The following is a 13,590-nucleotide window of genomic DNA, read 5'->3' as shown; positions in this document are numbered from 1 at the left end:
ATAATGAATAGCTAAGATTAAAAAGAATGGTTTCTTAGAAGCTTTTTAAGTTTTGAGTTTGCTTAAATACTTGTTATTAAAGAGTTATTAAAGAGTTTTGAGGGAGATAAATTATTATTTGGCTGAAAAACTTCGAGTGAATAAAATTTTATTTCAAGGTCTGAGTGAAAAGAAAGGAGAATTTTTCTTGCAGAGGTGCTTCTACCTTGTAGTATTAGATTAAAGATTTTTCTCGAGAGAAAATTTTTAATTGTAATATTGGTATCGCTATCTTGGGACAGGTTGTCGGGGGTGGCGATTCCACAATGTCCAATATGCCATCTACACCATGTCTAGAATAAGGAAAGAAACGAAATTTTATCAAAATTCACCTGAATTATTTAATATTTTCCTATTTTTGCCTTCAAAATACCTACGATTATGACTTTGAATAGTTGAAAACGAGTAAAATATTAGCCAATCGATATGGTAAATATATTCTATAAATTTCCCCAAATATCTATTTCTAATATATTTTAGAAAACTTGTCTTGCCATGTCTTAACATCCTAATGATTTCCATATTCTAATAAATATGTGTCTTGCTATCCTAATAATGAAATTACCTAGTTTTGTTTTTGCGAAGTTCACGATAGTGTCACTTAAAATTGTAAATTTTTATTCTGGTCACATTTTATCAAAGTTTTCTATTGATTTATTATAGTTTTCTATTCATTTATTTAAGGAGAAAGTTTATAGAAAGTTGCAACCTTAAAATGTAGAATTAAATATGCACCTAAAAAGCCAACGTAAAAGGTTATTTTAATGTTGAAAAACCCTCTAATTGATCATCTCGACATCAAGATATACGAATATAAAAAAAAAAATAGATTTTGAGTCACAAAAATAGTGCATTTTGCAACACACTATATACACCGTCAATTCTCAAGTTTTTCATATGTTTATAGATCTACTTGATTTTAACCATTTTTGGAGTCTAAAATTTTATAATTAAAGATAAAAATAGATTTTTAGATAGTCTTAAGAATATTTTACACCAAAATTACATGTTATGAAAAAAATTGGTGGTGAGCTTTAATTGGATTGTTTAAGGTTACAACCTTATAGAAACCACACCCTTTATTTAAAAGATTTAATAGTACTCTATTCATTTATTTAAAAGATTTAGTAATTTCCTAAATCTGAAAGAAACATCGGCAAAAGTCGAATCTAAGCAATTTGTTAATGTAGGGGCGTCTCAAAGATGGTGACCAGATATAATGTATTATAGGGCCCCTCAAATAATTATTCTAAAAACTATCTGAGTTTTGTTAAAGAGGTGACCCTTTCTAAGGGGCAGTTAGGCCAATAGGTAACCACATTTTTGTGCTTCCCACTAAATAAATGCCCATGCTGCTCTATATAATGTCGTATTGTATATTAAAAAAGTTAAGTAAAATTCGTTAGGTAGAATATCATGAGTGAAAAAGTTTATATAGGGGCACATTAAAAATCCTGTAGAAGAGGGTGTTCCAGCATCGGAGAGCCCTCCAATTGATCATCTCGATCTGATGTATAGGCATGAAGAGAAACAAAGATTCTAGTCTAAAAAATAGTGCATCTTTTAACAAGTTACCTAGACCGTCCATTTTCAAATTGTTTATTGATGTGCTCGATCTATACTGTTTTTGAAATTTAAAATTTTATCTCTAAAGATGAAAACAAATTTTTAAGTCATCATAAGGTTTATGATACATGAATGAAAGCTCTAAATAAATTTCAGATATGCGCCTTACTTCTACCATATAAGAAGGCAACTTATACAAACTTCACACTGCCATGAAATGGTCCAACCACCTCAAAAAATTAATGAGGAAGTTAAAATCTACAATTTTGGTTGGTTTTTTTTTTTATGAATACTGTCATTTAGATACCTCCTCAAGAATCTTGCTATAATACCCTAAATGCCCTTGTTCCGCTAAACAAGCAAGGGCATTTAGGTAATTTGTCTCACTTAAGTCGATTGAGCCAAATGGCATGTATCTACGACCTTGTTCTTAAATCAAAACAGAGAACATATTTTTTATTAAGTAAGCAGAGGCATTTCGATAATTTGGTGCCACTTTAGTCACCCATATCAAAAAAGGGTGTGGTTTGTATAAGGTTATAACCTTAAACAATCCAAATAAGGTGCCCTAAATTTTATTATAAAATATAACTTTAATGTAAATTTTTTTTAGGATGGCCTTATAATCCATTTTCATTTCATAAAATTTTTAAACTCCAAACATGGTTCAAATCAAATAGATATAGACAAACATGAAAATCTTGCAAATAGCTGGTCTAAATTATATGTTGCAAGATGTACTATTTTTGGAACTCGAAATCTTTATTTTTTTCACACACACACATACACATACACACATACACACACACACACATACACACACATATATATACATCTTATGTTGTGATGATCAAATAGAGAGTTTTCCAACATGAAAGCAACATTTTCTAATGGATTTTTGAGGTGCACATTAATTCTACACTTTAAGGTTGCAACCTTACATCAACTTTTTCCATCAAAAAAATATAAATATCTTGCTAGTTTCAAGTTCTAGAACATGATTTTTTCAATGGAAAAACATGCTCTAGTTAGCACATGGAACAACCATAAATATTTAGGTTATTTGGATAGAGTAACTTGAGTGACCAATTAGCCAAAATGCCTTGATTATTTATGGTTCCGAACTTGAAACAATGTCAGAGTGGGAATTTTCTTACAAAATACTTGAGGAGGCACCTATGCTACATAATTTGTGAAAAGTAACTACTTTAGTAATTTAGTTAATTTTAACCACTGCATTGATTTTTTGAAATGGTGTGATGCACCTTTAGAAGATCTATTGATATGTGAAGGCTACTCATGAATCCTAACATATGAAGTACAATGTGTACGTAAATGGAAGGATTAAGTGTTTTAAAATCCGGCTATTTGTTATCCTTTTGGCTTAACAAGATTGTCTTCTTTTTATCCTTCGCAGAGCTCTAACTCGGATCCGAGAGAAGCTCCTTTCAGTGGATCATTGGAAATCCAGTGATCATGCCTCCCTCACCTCTAGACTCAATATTTGGATCCATCTTTGGGGTATTCCCCTGCATGCTTGGTGTTTTCCGAAACATTGCTAACCTTTGTGGGGAGTTTTGTGATGGAGAATTGCTAACCTTTGTGGGGAGTATAACCTTTGTGGGGAGTTTTGTGATGGAGCATTGCTAACCTTTGTGGTGTGATGGAGCCATGCTAACCTTTGTGGGGAGTATAACCTTTGTGGGGAGTTTTGTGATTGAGCATTGCTAACATTTGTGGGGAGTATAACCTTTGTGGGGAGTTTTGTGATGGAGCATTGCTAACCTTTGTGGGGAGTTTTGTGATGTCGATTGGAACAATGTAGTGGTCCCTGACATGTCTTTTGTCAGAGTCGTCTCCCCAAGGCTGCCCAAATCCCTAAAAGAATTTTTCTCAATATTGGAACATAATCATCCATGATTGATGTCACAATTGAAGTTAACTCCTCAACTTCTTCAGTTGCTTGCTCTTGGCTTTAGGGAGTTGTCTTGCTTTCCTCTTCCTCCTCTCAGCCATTTTCCAGCGTAAACTTCTCGCTCTCAGGTTGCGCCTAACTTGAAGGATTATGTCCCCACAGAGCCCTCCTTGGCCAGACCGAGTGGTGCTTCTTTAAGTTTTCGATGGAGAGGCGGATGCATTGGAAGAAGACTTATTGCAGGTCAGGTTGAAGACTTGAATGTGGCTATTACTCAGGTTAATGATAGATTGTTCGAGTCTGTTGTGGATTTTGATGCTATTAATGTACCTTTTGGGGAAGATAGTGGTTTGTTACTATCGGAAGAGGATTTGGGGCGTGCACACCATGGCCAGGCAGATTCTCAAGATGTTGTTGAAGAGGATGTGTTGCCTCTTGAAGTTGTAGTAGAAGCTCTGTTGGGAATTTTTCTGCCTCTTGAGAATGTAGCTGCGCCTCTGCTGATGGATGCAAGCATTGACGGTGAGCCTACTAGTGTTTTGAGATGGCTGTATTTGACCAGCCTACTGCGACTGACGTTAATTCTGAAGCTCTATCAGATCCTATTTCGTCCGTAACTCTTGGTTTTCCTCTTGCTAAGAATTTTTCTCCTCAATCTTCAATCAATATCACACATGAGCAGCAGGCGTATTTGGATACGTCCAGGGATATGGGTGTTTTCCTCAATACACCATTACCTTAAGTTCTTTCTCCTATTGATGCCATTGTTAAGTCTGTTGCAGATCAATTTGTTGTGATGCCTCTGGTGTCCTCCTCTGATGCAGTTATAGGAGGCTCTTCTGCTACTGTTCTAGCTCTTGTTGATCCCTCTGCTGTTGTGATCGGGATTGTTGGCTCAGAGGCCTCTGTGCCATTGAGCAACAAAGGAAAGTCCAAGCAAATTTGGGCTGTGACACGTCCTTCTACTCGCCTCCTCCCGCACGTCATCTGGAGGTATTTCTATCCTGAGTACGAGCACAGATATCCAGCCCCTGGACGTTTCTAGCAACTCCTCTTCTTCTTCCATTTCTAACGAAGTTGGTGACTTGGATGGACTGGATGACACCTCCTTTCCTTATGAAAATTATTAGCTGGAATGTTTGAGGGCTCAGAGATGAAAAGCGTAAGAAGGAGGTTCTTTTCCTAATAAATAACTTTCAGCTTTTTGTTATTATCTTGCAAGAGACTAAGCATTACTGATTTGTTTTTTTTGGAAGCTAATGCTATATGGGGCAATAGATATGTCTGTTTTGAGGGGATTGATGTACAAGGCAACTCGGGAGGGCTGTGGCTTCTTTGGGACCCGACATTTCTCCTGAGTTGCAATGTTATTAAAACCGATAGATGCTTGACTATTGCTTTTGTTGGACCTGCTAGGGATTTTAAATGGGTTCTTGTTAATGTCTATGGTCCTAATTCTCTTGGCCTTAAGGCCACTTTCTTGGATGATGTTTATAATTGTTCAATCTCTTCTGGGCTTCTTGTATGTATTGGGGGGACTTTAACTTGATTAGGCATCCTGAAGAGATTTCTTCATCTTCTCATTACAACTCTCACAAGCACTTGTTTAATGACTTTATCATGCGCCACAACCTGTCAGACCTTCTGATTAGTGGGGCTCATTTCACTTGGTCTAACAATGGTGTAGATCAACTTATTCTTTTCAAGCTGGATCGTTTTCTTATTTCAGGTGCTTGGGAAAATTCCTTTTCTCTTGTAAAAGTCCATGCTTTAACCAAGCTTTCTTCCGACCACTTGCCTATTTGCCTTAGTACATATGATGTTATTTCTGGGCCCAAACCTTTTCGGTTTGAGATTGGGTGGCTTGATGAGCCCAAGGTTTTGGACATGATCAGCGATTCCTTGGAAAACTATTTTTCTTTTGTCAGTGCAAGTTTTCAGTTGCATAAAAAGTTGCTCTCGCTTAAACACAGAATCACTGATGGGAAGAAAAACACCTGATACCATTTAAAAGGTAAGATTGACACCATTCTCATGGACCTTGAGATGATCGAAAACCAGATTCATGAATAACAACAGTTTATAGAAATTTTAAGGGTTGATAAGAATTGTCTGCTAAATAATTTACATGAATATCTGCTATTATATGAGATTTATTGACGACAAAGATCTTGGGTAAAGCGACTGAAAGAGAGATAGAAACGCTTAGTCTTTTCACGCCATTGCTAATCCACACAAAAGGCAAAATGATATTTCTACTCTGAATCCACCAAGAGTTGCTGAAGGGGGTTCAATTGGCAAGAACAATGCCATTATTAACCACTTCCTTAAGGCTTTTTCTTGTGAACATATTTTTTATGTTAACTTGGAAGGAGTTCCTTTTAGGACTTTGTCACCCTCTTTGGTTGCAGATCTAGAGAAGGGATTTACTGAGGATGAGGTAAAAAAGGCAGTGTATAGTCTACCAAGTGACAAGGCGTCGAGACCTGATGGATACCCGCTTATTTTCTTCCATAAATTTTGGGGACTTCTTAAACATGACATTATTCTCATGGTTAAGGAGTTTATGATAACTGGTCATGTCCTGAAAAGTATCAACTCTACATACATCTCACTCATCCCCAAGAAATATATTATTGCGGAGCTCAGTGATATTCGTCTCATTAGTCTACTTTCTAGTCTTTATAAAATTATTGCTAAAGTTTTAGCAGAAAGACTTAAAGTAGATATGCCTTTTCTTATTTCTAGAAAACAATCTAATTTAATTTGTGATAGAATGATTTCAGATAGTAATCTCATTGCTCAGGAATACCTTCATTCGAAGTCCCTTGATATGATGGCAGGGGTTGTGATTAAGCTGGATATGGAAAAGGCATTCGATAGAGTTGAATGACAAGAATTATTGGAGATTATGAGATGTATGGGCTTTGGTTCTAGGTGGTCTTCTTGGATTCTTGGGTGTTTGTCCTCGACTCATTTTTCTATACTTATCAATGGCTGTCTACAAGGGTTTTTTAAGGCTTCTAAGGGCATCAAACAAGGAGATCCCCTCTTTTTTCTTTTTCACCCTGGTTGCATAAGCATTCAGTATGATGCTTAAGAACATTGTTAGTAAGGGCAGACTCTGGGGCTTTTAGGTGAGTTCCAATGGCCCTATTATCTCTCACTTGTAGTACGCGGACGACACTTTAATTTCTGCAATGCTGACCCTATTATGATCAATAATCTCAGTAACTACCTTGTTTGTAGCCAGTTAGCTTTGGGCCTTAAAGTTAATTTTCATAAAACATCAACGATTGGGACTTCTTATGATTCGAGTCTTCTCAATTCTGTGGTTGTTATCCTCAACTTTAAGATCAACAAGTTCCGTATTAAGTATTTGGGGGTCTCTATTTCAAACTCAAGGCTATCTAGAGCGGTCTGGGACCCTCTTATCCAAAGATACCAAGTTAAACTGGATCTTTGGAAATTCAAAACTCTCTCCTTGGGAGGGCGTATCTCTCTGATTAAGTTGACTCATGCCAACCTGCCTATTTATCTAATGTTTATTCTTCAAATATCTAGTAATGTTTTCAAGATCATTGAGAGATATATAAGAAAATTTTTTTGGGGCTCTTATGACGATGATGATAGGAAGTTTCATCTGGTCAGTTGGGATAAAGTTTGCACCCCAATCAAAATCGGGGGGCTGGGCATCAAAAGACTAAAATATATGAACTTGGCTCTTCTCTCGAAATGGTGGTGGAGAATCATTCAATGTCTCAACCATCTTTAGATTCAGGTTCTAGCAACCAAGTATGGTTTTGATCATATCTCCCATCTTATTAAAAAAGGCACGGGTGGTAAGTTTACATCACAAGTTTGGAAGGGCATATACAGTTGTAAGAATGTGGTGTTTGGCAATATTAAATGGCTTCTGGGCAGTGGGAAGGATATTTTCTTTTGGTTCAATAGATTGCTTGGTGATAATTCTCTCTCTATTCCTTATCCTGATCTTTTTTCTAAAGTGACCTGTCCTGCTGTAAAAGTTGATGACCTCACAATCAATCTGGGGCTCTCATTTGAAATATTGAAGGTACTTATAACAGATTGCCTGACAATGTGATTATGCAGCTTGAAAGCCTCTTGCTCTTGCTTGAATGTGTTGACGTCTCACCTAATATAGATGATGTGGTCATCTAGGAAAGAAAGCGATGGTCTTTTCTCAGTCAAATCAGCTTATACACTTCTTTTCTATGATCGATTGCGGTGGTCTTTTGAGGGTGTCCATGCAATTTGGAAATGGCCTATCCCTATGAAGATACAAGCTTTCCTTTGAGTGGCATTGCAGAATAAATGCCTCAACCTAGACAATCTTCATATTCGAGGTAAAATACTGCCCATGTTTGTCTTTTGTGCAAGAATGCAGAAGAGATGGATTGTCACCTTTTCTTACATTGTTCTTTTGCTGATGCCATCTGGAAATGGGCTCTTAGTTTTGTTGGGTTTCCCTCTCATGCTTCCGACTAATTTGATATCTATTATTGACCATCTTCAAATCACCACCTTTCCCCCTAAAGGTCTACTTATTTGGAAAATCTTGCGGAGCGCCATTCTTTGGCATATTTGGTTGGAAAGAACCGTAAAAAGTTTTGATGACTTATGTTTGGATCTTCACATTATCAAAGACAAAATTCTGTAGTCTCTTTGGGACTAGACTTCTGTCACCAAAGGAGGGTGGGGGGTCTCTAGAGCAGATATCTTCGTCAACCTAAACCTACTTGTCTTTACCTATGTGCGTAAGAACAAGCTGGTCTCGTTTTGGGTGCCTCCATCTTTGAAGTCTTTCAAGCTTAATTTTAATGGGAGCTCTCAAGGAAACCCGAGACCAACTAGATTTGGTGGTCTCCTTCGAGACAATATTGGAGCCATTATTTTCTTATTTGTTGGGCATTGTGGATCCACCACTGCTAACCAGATTGAGATTGATGCCCTCCTTCATCGTTTGCAGATCATTGTCAGCAAGCGCATCAAGGGAACTATCTTTGTTGAAGAAGACTCTCTCAATGTGATCAAATGGTGTTTGCTAGAACAATGAATTCCGTGGACTCTTCACTCTTTGTGGTTGAAAATTATGGACTTATGCTCCTTCTCAAGCATTTGTGTTTTTTTCTCCCACATTTTTGAGATGCTAATGACTATGCGGATCGCTTAGCCAAATTTGGAGTTTCTTTACCCTCCTTATCCATTTTTTATGCTCTGATGCCAGCGTTGTAATTTATGCTTTTTACGCACACAATCAATAAAAGTTCATAATCTTGTCAAAAAAAAAAAAAGCTTAAGTCCCCTTAAATCCCACACCATAAACCCTATTTTAATAGTTATTTTATTTATTTTCTCAACATATTTCAATATTCTATTCATCATTTATATTATGGTGATGAAAGGTGGCGAGCTTAAGTGTCAAGTTTGTTTCAATTCTGCAAGGGCAATCCACTGGTCATTTCAAATATGGATAAGTAGAGATCAAGTGAGCACATATGACAATTACAGCCTGATGGTTAATCTTATAATGAGTAAACCATCTTACGTAAAACTAATATCCCTTCTTTTAGGGCCCGATAGATATCCTTAGGGGAGAGTTTATATAGAGCCTAGACTCTAAACAATCAAATTAGAGCCTAACTCAAAACTTTTACTAGAAGAGGTTGTTTTGATGCCCAAATATCATCAAATTGATCATCTCGACATCAAGATGCATGGACATGAGAAAAAAATGGATTTCAAGTTTTGAAAATAGTGCATCTTGTAACTAATTTTTTGACAGTCAATTTTCAAGATTTTCAAGTTTTCATAGATGTGCTTGATCTACACTATGTTTTACCGTCAATTTTCAAGATTTTCAAGTTTTCAAGATTCTAAATTTACTCCCACTGTTCATGTGCTTATCTTTATATTAACATTTATGACTATTAAGTTAATGTAGAAATAAAATTATAGGGAAGAAGTTTTTTTTTTTGAAAATTTTTATTTTTAAAAAAGATAAAATACAAATTTATATCAATTCCATTAAAAAAATGCGATTTCTTGAAGATGTGGTGTTTTAAGCGAAGACTTGCTAACCATGCATGTCATATACTCAACAAGATAACCGTGAGGAGATACTAATAGCTCTATAACCGCAATTAGAAAACCATGCTATGATACTAACAGTTTTATTACCGCTAGATTTACTTATGTTGAGATAGATATTTTAAGATTATAGAAGCTTTTTTTATGCTAAGATATTAATAGTTTTCTTTCAATATTTTTGTTAAGGAAATGCATACAATGACACAATTTATTTTTAATACAAGGAGGTCACAATCATGACCATTAGATTTGAAATTAGGTGGTTGAGGATGTGTCATTACTAGGGCACAAGTCCAAAATAAAATTTCTCGAATGTTGTGCCTCATTTACATCTATTGGATTTCTAATCCCATTGTCAAAAGTGATTGTGACTTTTTTCTACAAAAAATAAATTGTATCATAATAAACAATCTAATACTCATAACAATTTTCTTCCAGTATTTTTAGAAGGAAAAGTCGTTCGACTCGTGAGGATGTTGAAAGAGGAAATGGACCTAAATAAAAAGTCCAAAAAATATTTTTTTAAAATCATTATTATTATGATCTTCCAACCTTATCCCAATTTATTGGGGTTAGTTAGACAAATCATGTTTTGCCGTTCTGTTCTATTGAGGGATATACCCTTAGTCAGACCAGAAGAGCATCATCTATCTTCTCACTACTTCCATCCATTCCTTTCGAGCCTTATTACCCTTCTCGACTGGTATTGTTCTAGGTTGATGCCACATGTGGTAAGACCATCTAAGTCTATTTTTCTTCATCTCATCGTCTATTGGAACTATCCCTAAGTTCCATCATATATGTGCGTTCTAAATTCTACCCTTTCTTATCTTGTCACTCATCCATCTCATCATTCTTATCTTAGCTGCACTTGTAAAATAGGTGCAATAATTTGTCCCAATATTTTGTCCCATAAAGCACGGTTAGTCTTATGGCTATCCAATAGAACATTTGCTTTCGTTTTAAAAAAATTTAAAAATAAATTTTAAATTTAAATGCTTTTAAAAAATTCCATGTTTAAGATTATCATAGCTAATCATGCATCTTTTAAAAAATTGAATCTAAAATCCATCTTTAAGATAGATTTTAGAAGGTGCCTAGCATGCACACGTGAGTTCGGGGACACATAGAAACCCATCCTCCCATCCTTCTGATATGTAATTGTATTGAAAGTTTAAGATGGAGCTAGACTTGGGATTGAGGAAAACTTTTAACTAAAAAATAAGTTTTTATATGATACTTGAGTAAAACTTTCATATAAACAATGGGCACCAAGTTTTATTTAGAATTTCATTGACGCTTGGCTAGGAGTTTCAGTTTTCTTTTTTTGGGTTTCATTTAATTTCCGAGGTAAAAATTTGGTAGTGGGTGTGATAATTAAGTTTTATATATTTGGTATTGGGTGGTAAAATTCAGTTTGAAAGTTAAAAAATATGATACTGGGTAGAATAAAAGGAAAAACTACAAAAAAAAAAAAAACCCAGAAGGTTACTTCTAGACATCCTACCCCCAACAAAGCTTTATTTACAACTTTTACACCAAGTTGAGGATTTTTAACCTACGCCCCCAAGTCAAAAACTCATATTTTTTAAACGAAAATGCCATAGTGCTGAACCACCCCATTTTGTGCCGGACCGCATGCCCAATGCGCCAGACCGCCCCTATTTTATGTCTGGCTGTATGCTTTCCAAAAGTTCAAAGTGCCAAACCACCCCTATTTTGTTTCGGACCGCATGCCTAAAGTGTCGGACTGTCCCTATTTTGTGTCAGACCACATGTTTCCAAAAGCAAAGAGACGGACTGCCCCCATTTTGTGCCGGACCGCAAGCCCAAAGCACCAGACCACCCTTATTTTGTGCCGGACATCCCCATTTTGTGCTACAACACATGCTTTCCAGAGGGTATTTTGATCTTAATTTGATCTTTTTTATGACTTGGGGGTATTTGCTGGGAAACTTAAACTTGGGGTAAAAAGTGAGAAAAAAAAGTTTGGTTAGGGGTAAGTTGTATAGGAAGTCTATTCTTGAGGGTTATTTGTAATTTTCCCTAGAAAAAATCAATATTCTCCAATACTACACTTTAATTTTTTTTTTTTAAAAAAATGAATTTAATTATTTGAATGTGTAAAAGAAAAATAGATTTCGATTATTTAAATGTGGTTTGTATTTTTTGATAGAGGGAAATTATATGGAAAGAATATTATCCAAAACCACACTTGTAATTTTAAAAGAAAATGAATTCGAATCAAATCATGCGCTACAGAATTTAAATCTTATATATTATTTTGAGGGAGAAAAATTAATGAAAAAAAATTTGATGCGGACATGCCCAGCATAACCAAAACTTTGTAACTCCGAGGACCATTATTAGGGGCAAGGTTAGCCATTTAAATTAATAATGAAGGGCTAAGATTAAAAAGAATGGTTTCTTAGGAGCTTTTTAGGTTTTGAGTTTGCTTAAATACTTGTTATTAAAGAGTTTTGAGGGAGATATATTATTATTTGGCTGAAAAACTTCGAACGAATAAAATTTAATCTTAAGGACTGAGTGAAAAGAAAAGAGAATTTTTCTTGCAGGGGTGCTTCTACCTTGTCAGATAAGATTAAAGATTTTTCTCGAAGGAAAATTTTTTATTGTAATATTGGTATCGAGCTCTTGGGAGAAGTTGTCGGGGTGGCGATTCCACAATGTGATATGCAGTATTCCATCCACACCATGTCTAGAATAAAGAAAGAAACGAAATTTTATCAAAATTCAGCTGAATTATTTAATACTTACCTATTTTTGCCATCAAAATACCTACGATTATGATTTGGAATAGTTAAAAACGAGTAAAATATTAACCAATTGACATGTTAAATATATTCTATAAATTTCCGCAAATATCTATTTCTAATATCTTTTAGAAACCTTTTGTCTTTTGCCATGTCTTACCATCCTAATGATTATCATATTCTAATAAAAATATGTCTTGCCATCCTAATAATGAATCTTCATTTTATTGAGTGGGCACACCCCAATTTTATGCCATATTCATTGAAAAAAATAAAATAAAGCTATTGAAAAATGAAAAATAAAGAATTACTAAATATGAAATTATAATTGAAACAATCCTAACAATCGATTTAAATTGCACGCATGTAATAAGAGTTACTTGTGCTTTATATAACCCTGGATTCAAATCAAACGGCTTAGTCAATGAAATAAATGCAACCACCCAATTTCACATCCAATGACCATGATTAATTGAGACCATCTTATACCAAAGGTAAATGACCTCATTATATACTTTATCATAACTATAATAATTGTAGAATATAAAGCACAAGTGTAGTTGAGGGCAAGGTTGTTACCACTTTAATTGTCCCATTAAAGGTTGATAGGTTCAAACTTTGAAAGATAAATTACATGGGTATTTTACGAGTTATTAGAAAGTTCTAATTTGATAGTGATTGGTCATAGATAAGTTTAGGTCATCTTAGAATTAACATAGGTATAAACCTTAGGAACCACCGAAGTTTATGGTTTTGTTTTATCTTCGGGCATTAATTAGCATGAGGAAAAAATTTATATAAGGTTGGAATTTTAAGATGTAGGATTAAGGTGCAAATCCATTATAAAAAGGTGTGTTTTAGTATTGGAAAACCCTCTAATTGATCATCTCGACATGGAGATATATGAATATGAAATGAAAAAATGATTTTTAAGTCATAAAAATAATGTATTTTGCAACGAGTTATCTCTACTGTCCATTTAAAAGATTTTCAAGTGTTTATAGATCTACTTGATTGTAAACCGCTTGACGATTTATACTGCTATGTCCTAAGTTCAACTCCTAGCAAGAACGGGGCCCACTCCCCACTGACTCACACCAAAAAAAAAAAAAAAGAGAGAAAAAGGCATTAGGTGGATCTCATAGTTTATAATTAAAAAGGCCCAGCTCCTTTGCCAAACAGAAT

The sequence above is a fragment of the Amborella trichopoda genome, chromosome 5, assembly GCF_054954075.1.
Source record: "Amborella trichopoda isolate Santa Cruz 75 chromosome 5, AtrichopodaSantaCruz75HAP2 v2.0, whole genome shotgun sequence".
NCBI lineage: Eukaryota > Viridiplantae > Streptophyta > Magnoliopsida > Amborellales > Amborellaceae > Amborella > Amborella trichopoda.
This window is presented reverse-complemented; position numbering follows the sequence as displayed.